Here is a 12,304-nt window from a genome sequence, read left to right on the forward strand (position 1 = left end):
TAAGACAGAATACAAAGTTTTTTTTTTTAACATTTAACACAATTACATACACAAAATTTCAATCAAAGACTTTTTATTAAATTAAAATAAAGTGAGGCTAATTTATCTTGATATCTGGCGGTGATAAATAGGTATTTGAAGACAAAGCATTATGGACCCATCACAATAAAAAGAAGAAGAAGAAAAGAATGCATGAGTGAGAGGAAAATATCTATATAAAAAAAAAAATAGTCCAAGTGGGGACAAGAAAATTTGATTGAAGCAGTGAGAAGAAGAAAGAGAAGTTGTTTAGAGCGAGTGAGGAAAGGAAGCAAGGAGAAGTTGGAGTTGAGGCAAAGAAAGTATACTAGTACACAACACAAGCATAGTGATGTAAGCAACCACAAAGCAAGTCCTCCTCCCATACCCCACTTTCTCTCTCTCTCTCTCTTCTAATTATTATTTTATTATTATAAATAAAAACTCCATCACCTCCACCTCTCATTTCATTCTCACTACACTACTTGTCCTTTTTTTCCTCACTCAATTCAACGATGCAAGGCCTGCGCCGCTGCTCAAACGACGTCGTCCAGCTAGACCTCTCCACCCCAACAACAACCACCACCACCACCACCACCACCACAAACAACACAAACTCTTCTTCTTTCTCCTCTTCTTGTTCTCTCTCCATCGACGTGGACGAATCAACGGAAGCCCGCATCCAGCGCCTGATCTCCGAGCACCCCGTCATAATCTTCACGCGCTCCTCCTGCTGCATGTGCCACGTCATGAAGAAGCTCCTCGCCACCATCGGCGTCAACCCCACCGTCATCGAATTGGACGACCACGAGATCGCCGCCCTCCCCCTCCCCGACCACCGCACCCCCGCCGTCTTCATCGGAGGCTCCTCCGTCGGCGGCCTCGAGTCCCTCGTCGCCCTCCACGTCTCCGGCCACCTCGTCCCCAAACTCGTCCAAGTCGGCGCCCTCTGGGTATGATTATCATAACAACAACATCATCATCACCATCATCATAATAATCTTAATAACAATAATTAGTTAATTACCAGTTACCACCACCCCAATCAAGTCAAATACCTCCCACATATATTATATTATTATTTACTTCCAGAAAAACAAAAAACAAAAAAAAAAAATTAACTAATTGTATAATTTTGGGTCCTCTCTTATGCGAAATGGAATCTCAATTGATGGAATTTTATTCTTTTTCTCTTTATTTATTTAGTTTTGCTGTAAGGGTCTTGCATCATATCTGATACGTGAGGGGTTCAAATTCTAGTCTTCTTTGGAGTGAGATAAACTTAAATATCTATATAAGCGTGTTTTTAGTCCGAAAGCCTTGTACTGGGCGTCATACCCCTCCCCTTAAATCTAAAAGTAAGCAAGAAACAAAAGCGTTGCTCCGAGTGAGTGAGAGAGTGGTCAAATTGGGGCATGGAATCGATCCGCCATTGATTGAGTTTGAAGAATACTCATGGGATTTTGAGTGACACGCGTTGGGAGAGAGCATCTTATGTTCAGTGACCGTGATAGCGATAAGGGTGTGATTGTGAGAGCGATAACCGTGATAGCATAAGGATGTGATTGTGAGAGTGATAAGGGTGTGATTTGTGGTTTGGCTCCGTTCAGTTTATCATCACGGGATGAATCACTCACTGGATTGGTTGTCATTTCTCAATTATTATGCAATAGGAGGCCATGACTTTGTCACTTTTGCTTGAACCATCGTATTCATAATAACTCACACACAAGCTTATGTAATCTAATCTATATAATTATGTCATAAAATTGTTATTGGTCGATACTAGTAATATTTTCATTGATGCATTAGTAATTACGAAGATTTTAATTTTTTTTTGTCCCGATAGAATTTAGATTATCAATGAGAACTCAAATTTGTAACTTTTGAAGTTCCGGACAGATTTCACTTTACTTAATTGACCACCCTTCTAAGGGGAATTTATGGCTAGTTTTGATTGGGTGTGACAATTGTTTCACGATCCATGAGCAATGATAGGGACAATCATGGCCGTCCAAAAGAGGATTATATTTATTTATTTTATTTTAGGGTTCTTGACTTGTTGTCCCCTGTGGGGGTTAAGCCGTTAAGGAAGAAAGGGAGTTCACAAAGTACTTTGGAAAAGAAAAGATGAAGAGTGAAGAACGCCATGAAAGCGATGATTTATTATTACTACTTTTTTTTTTTTTTATGAAGAGACGCACGCAGCTCTAATTATTGCACAGCAAATCATAGTTTGAATCCGGCACGGCTCTTTTTTATTTTTTGTTTTACTTTATTGAAGTTTTTTTTCTTAACCCTCTTCCCTTAACACTTTGATGAACATCATAGAATCAAATCCCCGTGACCGTAATAAATACTGTCCTCTAAAAAGGAATTATATGACCACTTTATGCACAGTTCATAAGTTAATTATGCTGTGCTTCTACTGTCAAGTTTGAAGAATCATTTGCGTAAAAGGAGATGGAATTGCAACCCTAGCTCCCGCTTCTTATTCTTCCTTCTTTCTTTGACCATATTGGTATAAATAGCTTTCGCCCTTTTTTCACAAAATTGATATATAGACCGACGGTGACCTTAATTAATTTTTTTTACTTTTACCAAAACCCCACTTTTAATTATGTGCCTAGGTGGTATAACCATAAACCGATATAAAAAATTATCTTCCTTGGGTTGGTTAATGTTGCAAGCTGTGAAAATAATAAAAAAAAAAAGTAGAATGTGATAAATAATATATTCGCGTGGGGGCACTATTAGAGATATTTTAATAGTTGTTATTGAATCTAGAATTCACAAAAGGTAAAAAGCCCAGATAGATTCAAAGCTAAAACAGGGTGCAAGGACAAACTTAAATTACTGTCATCATGCCAAGGGACAGCTTTGATGGGTGGTGGATGATGGGTGATGGCATGCATGACTACATCCCCATAAAACCTCGGCTAAGGTCTAAATTCAATAGTCTAAAGTATCAGCCACATGACCACCATCAGCTTCAGGGCAAGAATCTAAATATCAACTTTCATTGTTGCCCTTTAAACCAAGCCCATGAACCTCAAATAGAAACAAAATCAAAAAGGTTAGCACTAAGTGGCAGTGCCATTACTTTCCCCCTGTGGACACAGTACTATAAACAAAAAGCACTTTAGTGCTGATTTATTGATAGGCAAAGCATCTTAGAAGCTGGAGTACAGCCAGAGTCTTGGTGCTTTCTACATATTTGTTAATCATATATGAGTATGTTTGTTGCAGCAAAAAGTACTACAAAACAAATACTTCAAGGTAATTTATTATTTAAAAGGATGTTTTTTTTTTAAAAAAATATCGATAGCATTAACTAGAGCGATTTTAATTGTGTTGATTTGGTTCCACATAATCGCTTATGTCTTTTGGGTTTGACACTTGAGAGGTTGTGAATTGTTTGATCGAATAATTGGCTACACCTTTCAAATTCACCATTTAAGTATTTGTTCGTTTTTTAGTTTTAGTTACGTTCAATTGAATGTTAATCCAACCTCTCTTTTTCTTCTACGTTAATTTCTTTGAAAAGTGAGAAATTAAAATTTCGTTCTACATGACTGATCAAACGGAAAAATAACACATATTTTAAGAGATTATGAATCGTCTAATCCATGATTGGCCAAGATAAAACATTCAACCAAGCCTAGTCTTAGTCTCGTAATCCAATCTACACTTGCAAAACTAATTTAACGCAACAATCGATGAATCCTTATGCGTTTATAGCAAGGAGGAGTTCAAAGTTGCCAAGTGTTCCGAAGTAAGTGCCTGTGCTAGTTTCAATTTTGAAATACACATTTATATTTTTTCATGTAAAAAATGTACGAAAAATACAAAAGCTATTTTAGCTTCACTGATGCGCTCCGAATTGACATGCATCCAAACATACTCTATGTCCAATATAACAATTTCAAATTCATTCCTGTGAATTTAGATAAGGCACGATTAACACCACTCTAAAAAAGATAAGAAAAATAAATATAATAAACTCTTACACATTAAGTTATACATTAGAGTTGGTTAAACTCTTGAGTTCACATTAAACTTTAGAAGTCTCCTAAAACATATTTTATAGAGTGTGTGAATAGTTTTGTTGGGTTTCAAAATCTTTTTATTAATTTTGTTAAAAATATGAGTGAGAGGGCGAGTCTTGGTGCAGCGGTAAAGTTATGCCTTGGTGACTGGTTGGTCATGGGTTCGAATCCGGAAACAGTCTCTTTGCATATGCAAGGGTAAGGCTGCGTACAACAGAGATTCAAATATGTGAGATGTCTCCCTTCTTGCTTTCTTGATTAAGTGTTTGTTTTTTGTTTTCAATCATTAGATTAATTTTATATTTTCTTTTAGAGTGAATAGGTAGCAAATAGGCTAAGAAAAACTTAGAGAGAAAATAAAAAATAAAAAATAAAGGTAAGAAGGATCTTTTCCCATTTTAGAGGTGATAATAATTAAGGGCATGACCAATAGTTTTTCTAATTCCACTTCCCATGTAGTGGGACCCAAGTATTATCTTCCTTTAGGCTGGGAAAAGACGGCAATGTGACGACATGAAGCACTGCATCTGCAACTACGGCCCCCAATCCAAGGGGAAATGGTAGAAGTGAGGTAGTGGGGGTTTCATTGTCCAATATTTAAGGCTTTCTTTAATACAAAAAATCAGACCTGGCATGCATGCCATGGCATTCATTAACAACATTTCAGAATCTTTCAACCTAACGTTAGAAGAATCTCCAAAATGATTCTTTTTCCGCCACTGTAGAAGAATGGACAGCCAAAACCGAATACATCTAACACGTAGGTTCACATTTTAAAATTGCAGAATTTATGCATAAATCACAATTAGGCATCTTAAATGAAAGTAAAAAAATAATTAAAAATAAATGCTGAAGTTAAAATTAAATTATTTAGATATAATTTGAGTTTGATTATTGATAAAAATATAATTTTTTACTAAATTTTATTTATTTATTTTATTAAATTTTATATTAATTAAAGTTTATTTTTAATTATAATTGATTTATCTTTTGATCCAATTTTAAATTAATCGGATTAAGAAAAAAAAATGACAATAGGGACAGCAGCGTTTTGCACATCAAAATCAGAAGTTCCTTAATGCTTGAGGTAGATTTACCTTTTACTCTCTCATCCTTTCTTAAATCATATACAGTAATACAGTATAAAGTAAATTTAAAAGGTATTTTAAGTCACCACTAAGAGCATATCGTGTTCCTTTGTGGTAGAAAGCTACAGCTATTCTACTGCCACTCTTAAGTTATCTATTATTAAAGAACTGAAACATTAATATATTTTTCATTGATGATGGTATGTAAAAATGAATATATTTATATAATCCTAAATGATGTTAATCAGTAGCTAATAATTATTCAAGTGTAAACATTGCGTTATTTTGATAAAATAAAATAAAAACTATAATACATATATTTAATTCGATCTAATTTAATCTATAATCACTTTAATAATTTTATGATATATTTATTTGGATCTTTCTAGGTTCATCTTAACAATTTGTCCCAGTAAAAAATGCTATTGAAGTAGGGGTCGAAAGCATCTGTCCAACTAAATTTTGTTAGGCTCGAGTCTCATCTTGATTAATTAAAAATATATGATTTGTTATCTATAAAAGATCTTAATTAAAAGCCTACATGAAAGTATGACTTAATCTATAAGTATATTTAATGACCTATTTTATGATAATTTAAAATAAAGATGAGATTAAAATATAAGGTTAATTAAGTTTTTAGTCTCTTAATTTTTTCAGATTTCAATGTGTAATTTTTCATAAGTTTTTTTAATAATTTTTATTCTTTTATTAATTATTCATCAATATTTTAAATTTCTCAATTTTTTTATCCATTTTTAGTTTCTTATTTTTAATATTTTAAACGTGGAATTAGTTTCAATACTTTGAAAAAAAATTGGAGATAAGGTAAAGTTACAAAATAATGAAATTATATCTGCTATCAATTGTAGATTTTTAGTTTCAGGAAAGTATGTTGCGTTGCAAATTTGTGATGACGAAGATGTTGAAACTATGATCAAAAGTTTTCACCAACAAGATCAAATGTAAGTTCTGGAATTGTATATAGAAAAGGATGTGACTGGTGGTTCTATGTTTCATTCTGCAAATTCTCTTACATCATGTGGAAATAATTTATCTAATGATGAGGCGGAACCGCCAAGAAATGTAAGCAATTTACATGGTGATGAAGATGATGATGATGATGATGATGATTATCTTGTGTCTAACTCATACGTTGAAGAGTCTTTAGACGAAGATGATAATGTTGACGGTATATCTGATACAAACGATGAAGTCACCGACATGATTCAACCCGTAAGAATTGTTCACCCAGCACAAGATATAATTTATTAAATAAAAAAATAGGTGAATAAGTTTATCATTTTATGACAATTGTATTTAATGGTAAATAAGTACGATTGTGATATTGACTTGAATTTTTTTTAACTATTAGGTGTAGAACAAATTCAAAATCCATTTTGGAATGATGCTTTGCATTATAACAATATCAACTGGAGTCATCCTGATGAGGAGTACATTTGCGGGTTGGAGATGCCATCGACTTTTAATGTTGGACAAAAATTATATGTTGGCATGGATTTTGATAGTATAGATGCGGTAAAAAAATGCATTGAAACAATATGTTATGAAGGTACATCAAAGTTTTAAAGTTGTTGAAAGCAAATCAAACAAGTATCGTTTGTTGTCCGAATAAAAGTGCAAAGTGTCCTTTCCCTTTTTATATGAGGGCAATTTTATCTAAAAAAATTGATTCATGGAAAGTCACAAAATAGGGTGGACCACACACATGTCTGAATATGACTATGACACAAGATCACGAGAAGCTTGATTCAGATTTAATTGCCACTGGTGTAGTAGGTACATTTTTTATGTTCATATTATGCTACTTTTCCGTTATTTGTTATTTTAATTTGGTTATTTTGTTAACAGGCATGATCAGAGAAGATTCATCAATAAAAGTTTCTTTGATTCAAGAAAGTATAAACAGTGGATTTGCCTACAAGGTATCGTACAAAAAATCTTGGATGGCGAAACAAAAAGTCATTGCAATTGAATATGGCGATTGGGAAGAGTCATATGCGAAACTTTCGTCGTGGCTAACACACATGCAAAATCATTCTCCTGGATCTTATTTTCAAATACTGCATGACGATTTTATTGTTGGGAATATGTTTAGTCGTGAACACCGTCAGTTTCATAGAGTGTTTTGGACTTTTGGTCAATGTAAAGAGGCTTTCAAGTATTGTAAGCAAATCATACAAGTTGACAGCATACACTTATACGGCAAATATTGTGGGACCCTCTTAATGGTCACATCACAAGATGGAAATGGTGGTGTTCTTCCTCTAGCATTCATCATGGTCGAAGGTGAAACGTTAATAGCGTGGTCATGATTTTTGGCACACTTGCGTGAACACGTAACAGATAAAAATGGTATTTGTCTCATATATGATCGTCACGCGAGTATCAAGTCTGTTGTGACTAACGAAGCACTTGATTGGCAACCTCCCCACGGTTATCATGTTTACTGCGTCCGACACATGGCAAGCAATTTCAATCACAAATTCAACAATGCCAAACAAAAAGAAATGTTGAAGAAATTGGATAAGATTTAATTTATCATGGTCACGCTAATTCAAGTTTCATATATACTTAAAATTGTTCTTGCTAACTAATTTCATGCAGGCTATACTCCTTGCAAACATATTTTTGATCAAAATTTAGAAACATTTCGTCAGCTGAGTCTAGCCATAGCAACATGGATTGATCGTATTTCAAAGGAAAAATGGACCATGACTTATGATAAAGAAGGATGTCGATATGGCCACATGACAACCAACCTCTCAGAATGTATAAATAAGGTTTTGAAGGATTGTCGCAACATACCCATAACAACGTTGGTGAAATCAACATATAGTAGGTGTCGAAAGTACTTTGTTAATTGTGTTCGCCAAGCCCAAAGACAATTAAATGAAGGACAAATATATTGTTCTAAGCTTGTTAAAGAACTTAGAAAAAATCAAGAACAAGCTTGTTTGCACATCGTTCGCGTCTATGGTATCCAGTCTATAAGGTTTGAAGTAGAAGATACCTTCAATCCCATAACGCAACGTGACAGGCAAAAGTGGGCAGTTAACTTGAATGGTCATTATTGTCAATACAAAAAGTATTCTACGATTCACTATCCATGTTCACACATTATTGCAACTTGTGATTACGTGAGTATGAACTACTACCAATATATAGATGTTGTTTACACAAATGAGCACATCTTAAAAGCTTACTCCGCACAACGGTGGCCTCTTGGGATTGAAGCGGCAATTCCTCCTTCTGATGACGCATGGACACTTATCCCCGATCCAATTACAATTCGTGCGAAAGCTCGGCCAAAATCAACAAGGATAAGGAATGAGATGGATTGGCTCGAACCATCTCAGCAACGACAAAAATGTAGTAGATGTGGAGCAGAAGGGCACAATAGGCGTCGATGTCGCATGCAATCTGAGCGTGGAAGTTGTTCATTTAATTGATTTATGTATGTTACACAAGTGATCTCAGATATCTGAGACAAGTAATTTGTATTTGTTGAAGTTCTCTTGAATGTATTTAGTTTGTGTTCTTCAATAAAATCGTTAGTAACATTAGTTATTTTTGTTTGTGTTCTTTAGTTTGTTTATAACATTAATTATTATTATATTTTGGTGCGCGACATAAACGGTATCCGTTAGTAAGCCTTCATAAAATTGTCAAATTGAAATGAGAAACATACAACAACATATTAAAACAGATACACGAAAACATATTACAACAGAGACATGAAAATCATTCATTCTGATGTCCGTGAGGATGTGCCACATGGTCGATCTCATCTTCGTGCTTGCCTATCAGGATTTCTTCTGCCCCGATGTCTCTCTGCTTCAACTTGGTCAGCCTCAGCAAAAAATTGGTGACGTAAATCAACACCTAATAAGTCACTCATATCAGGTATTGCTTTTGGTACATTTCATTGCATACCTAATGGAGCATTAGGTGTTGGAATTGGGGTATCATATTGCTGTGAAGGGGTCATAGTAGGCCATGAAAAATTAGGATGTGTTTTCACAACACCACCCAACGAATGTTCGCTTGCAGAAGCATCAGTTTGATTACCTTCGAAAGGATATTGATACATCTGTGTCGGATACTGAGAAAATTTTGGTGGTGTGTAATACATTCCATGACCACGGTCTTCCATCTGTGGCTAGAAATATAGTTCCACTTTTACAGCCTTCCTTCGTCTACCTATGCCTTGAGTTTCAACACTTGACGGAAGAATATGAAACTCTTGTGGCGCAAATTCATGCTCTGGTGCTGGACCATGTGACACAGGCTCAGTGATTCTCTCTTGCTCTTCAAATAAAATGGTTATTTTATCCACATAGGACACAAGATCATCAATTGTCCATGTGTTCCTCCCTTGTGGTGACACCATATACTGTAATGTCTCCGCAACTTCAACCTGCAATTATTAGGGTGAGGAAATTAATGTCGACGCTTTAAAAAATAATTTGAAGTTAAATATTAAAAAAAATACCAATGTAGCTATGTTTGCATTCTTAGGGTCAACACACATCTTCGTTTTTCGCCTATACCAGACCATGTAGTCGGAGTTAAAACTCAATAGGCCCTTTTATCGAGGATAAACGTCGACCCTAAAATCATCTCGATTGTTCCATTGACTGATCATTGGAGCGAACAGTTGTCCCCAATTTTCATCTTGTTTGCCTTTCAGCGTTATGCCATGAATATTTTGGGGTTGTGAAGGATACCTTGGAATAGGTTGTTGCAGTCCAAATTGTCTCAAAACTCTATCAGGTTGGTGCCACTCAACAACTTGGAAACAAATGAGTGACACCACCGCACACCACGCTACACTTCCAACCAAACAAATTGGAGACAACGCTGACATAACATTTGCTGTGTAAGGCTCCCACAGAAACTACATATAACAACGTCACAACCACCTACAAAAATTTTTGAAATCATCATTGCCGATACGTTACATTATTAATTATTTTCAAATGAAATCTATTTTTTTGAACGACTAACCTGTGTCCGAGTGGATTATTTTCTATTACGGGAGGAGTCCTCTTTGGAGCCTAACTTGTGCATCATTTTCATGCCCACATTTGTATCAAGATGCACATATCTCCGATTGATTTAGTTTTATAATCGGTGGCGTTGCACATCTCTTTATCAAGGACGGCAAATCCCCATGCATGCGTGCTGCATTCTCTAAAGTCACGTAAAAATTGCAGATACCTTACGAAAACTTTGCTACTGTCTTTGTCAACAAATAGGACACCTCCTATGAATCTAAGGATCCATACACGAGTAAACCTTTCTAGTTGTTGTAGGTTACCGTCATGGTTATTTAACTGTGGAAAATGGTGAGTCAACCAACTTAATTTAGTCTTACTACCTTGAAGTTCACCTTCTTGTGGTCTGATTCCTAACAATTTTTCACATAAATCAGCCCAATCAAGATTTGTTGGACCAATTAACGGTGACCCATCCACACAGAGACCTAACAAAATAGAGACATCTTGAAGAGTAGTAGTACACTCTCCGCATCTCATGTGAAACGTATTTGTTTCGGCCTCCATCTTTCAATCAAGACACTAATTAATGTCGCATTTATTTTTAAGTATCCCATCTTCATAATCCAGTAAAAACCAGATTGTCGAAGTAGATGAATAATTTTCTCTGGTATTTCTTCTTGACCTTGATACATGGGAACAACTCGTCTGATGTGTAATTTTCTGTCTTCTTCTCCATTTCAAATATGTTCTGAAACATGCTTAGCTTGCATCCATAAAACGTCACCATCAATTGGATCAGACTTAATTTGTATATTTGATGAACATGACGACGAAGATGCCATTGATACTGCAAAATAAAATATAACACAATAAATTGACATTAAAAATTTTACATTATTTGTACATAAAAAAATTACATACTTTTATAAAAACTTAGTTAAATATATATAAAGAATAAATTTAAATATATTCTGCATATAAATTAAAATACATGCAAACACAACTTTAAATAAATAACAGAATATATATATTTGAATAACAAAATATAAATATATTATACAAATGACAAAATTTCAATATATTCTGCAAATAAATTAAAATACATGCAAACACAATTTTAAATAAATAACACAATATATATTTTAATAATATAAATTAATATGCAAACAAATTTTTTAACAATATATATATCAAATTATTAAAAACTAATGTACCATATATATTTGAATAATAACTTCAAATGCCTAAAACAAATAAGAGAACACAAAAAATATTAACTACATACAGAGTTTGACAAGAATAATATGAAAGGGATAACACGCAGCTCACAAGTTTTCTTGGACCACCAAACCATAACGTAATAGCACCAAATATAAATTTAAATAAATAACACAATATATATTTTAATAACAACAAAAACATTAAAACAATATATATACCAAATTCATACAAACTAAGGAACCTATATTTAAATAATATCTTAGAATACTTAAAAAAAATATTAACCTACAAACTAACTAAGTAACGTACCATATATATATATATATATATATATATAATGCAAATAATAACATCAAATATCTAAAACACATAATATTAATACCTAAAAAAATATAACATACAAACTTTATAATACCTAAAACTAAAACAAATAATTTAATTATCAAGTAACACAAAAAAAAATTAACACAACAAATATTAACTACTTACCAAGTTTGAGAAAGAAAAAGAAAAAACTAACTAACGTACCATATATATTTATATGTAAAACAAATAATAACATAAAATATCTAAAACAAATAATATTAATATCTAAAACAAATATAGCATACAAACTTTATAATACCTAAAACTAAAATAAATAATTTAATTATCAAGCAACAACAAAAAAAATTAACACAACAAATATTAACTACTTACAAAATACCTAAAACTAAAATAATTAATTCAATTATGAAGCAACAGAAAAAAAAAATAACACAACAAATATTAACTACTTACAAAATTTGAGAAAGCAAGAGGAGATCCCACTTCAAGCTTTTGGCCACCAGCACAAGGTAACAACCACCAAGCCAAAGCGTAGCAAGCAACAAGCAAAATTCACCAGGGTCCGCAGCTTGTTTCCATT

At 33.6% G+C, this 12,304-nt stretch overlaps 1 pseudogene; it reads left to right on the forward strand.

Annotated features, from left to right (window-relative positions):
* The first annotated feature begins 377 nt into the window (after nucleotides 1-377).
* LOC114392292 lies at nucleotides 378-1,833 on the forward strand (annotated as a pseudogene).
* Nucleotides 1,834-12,304: the final 10,471 nt, after the last annotated feature.

This window comes from Glycine soja, chromosome 17 (genome assembly GCF_004193775.1).
Source record: "Glycine soja cultivar W05 chromosome 17, ASM419377v2, whole genome shotgun sequence".
In the NCBI taxonomy this organism is placed as follows: Eukaryota; Viridiplantae; Streptophyta; class Magnoliopsida; order Fabales; family Fabaceae; genus Glycine; species Glycine soja.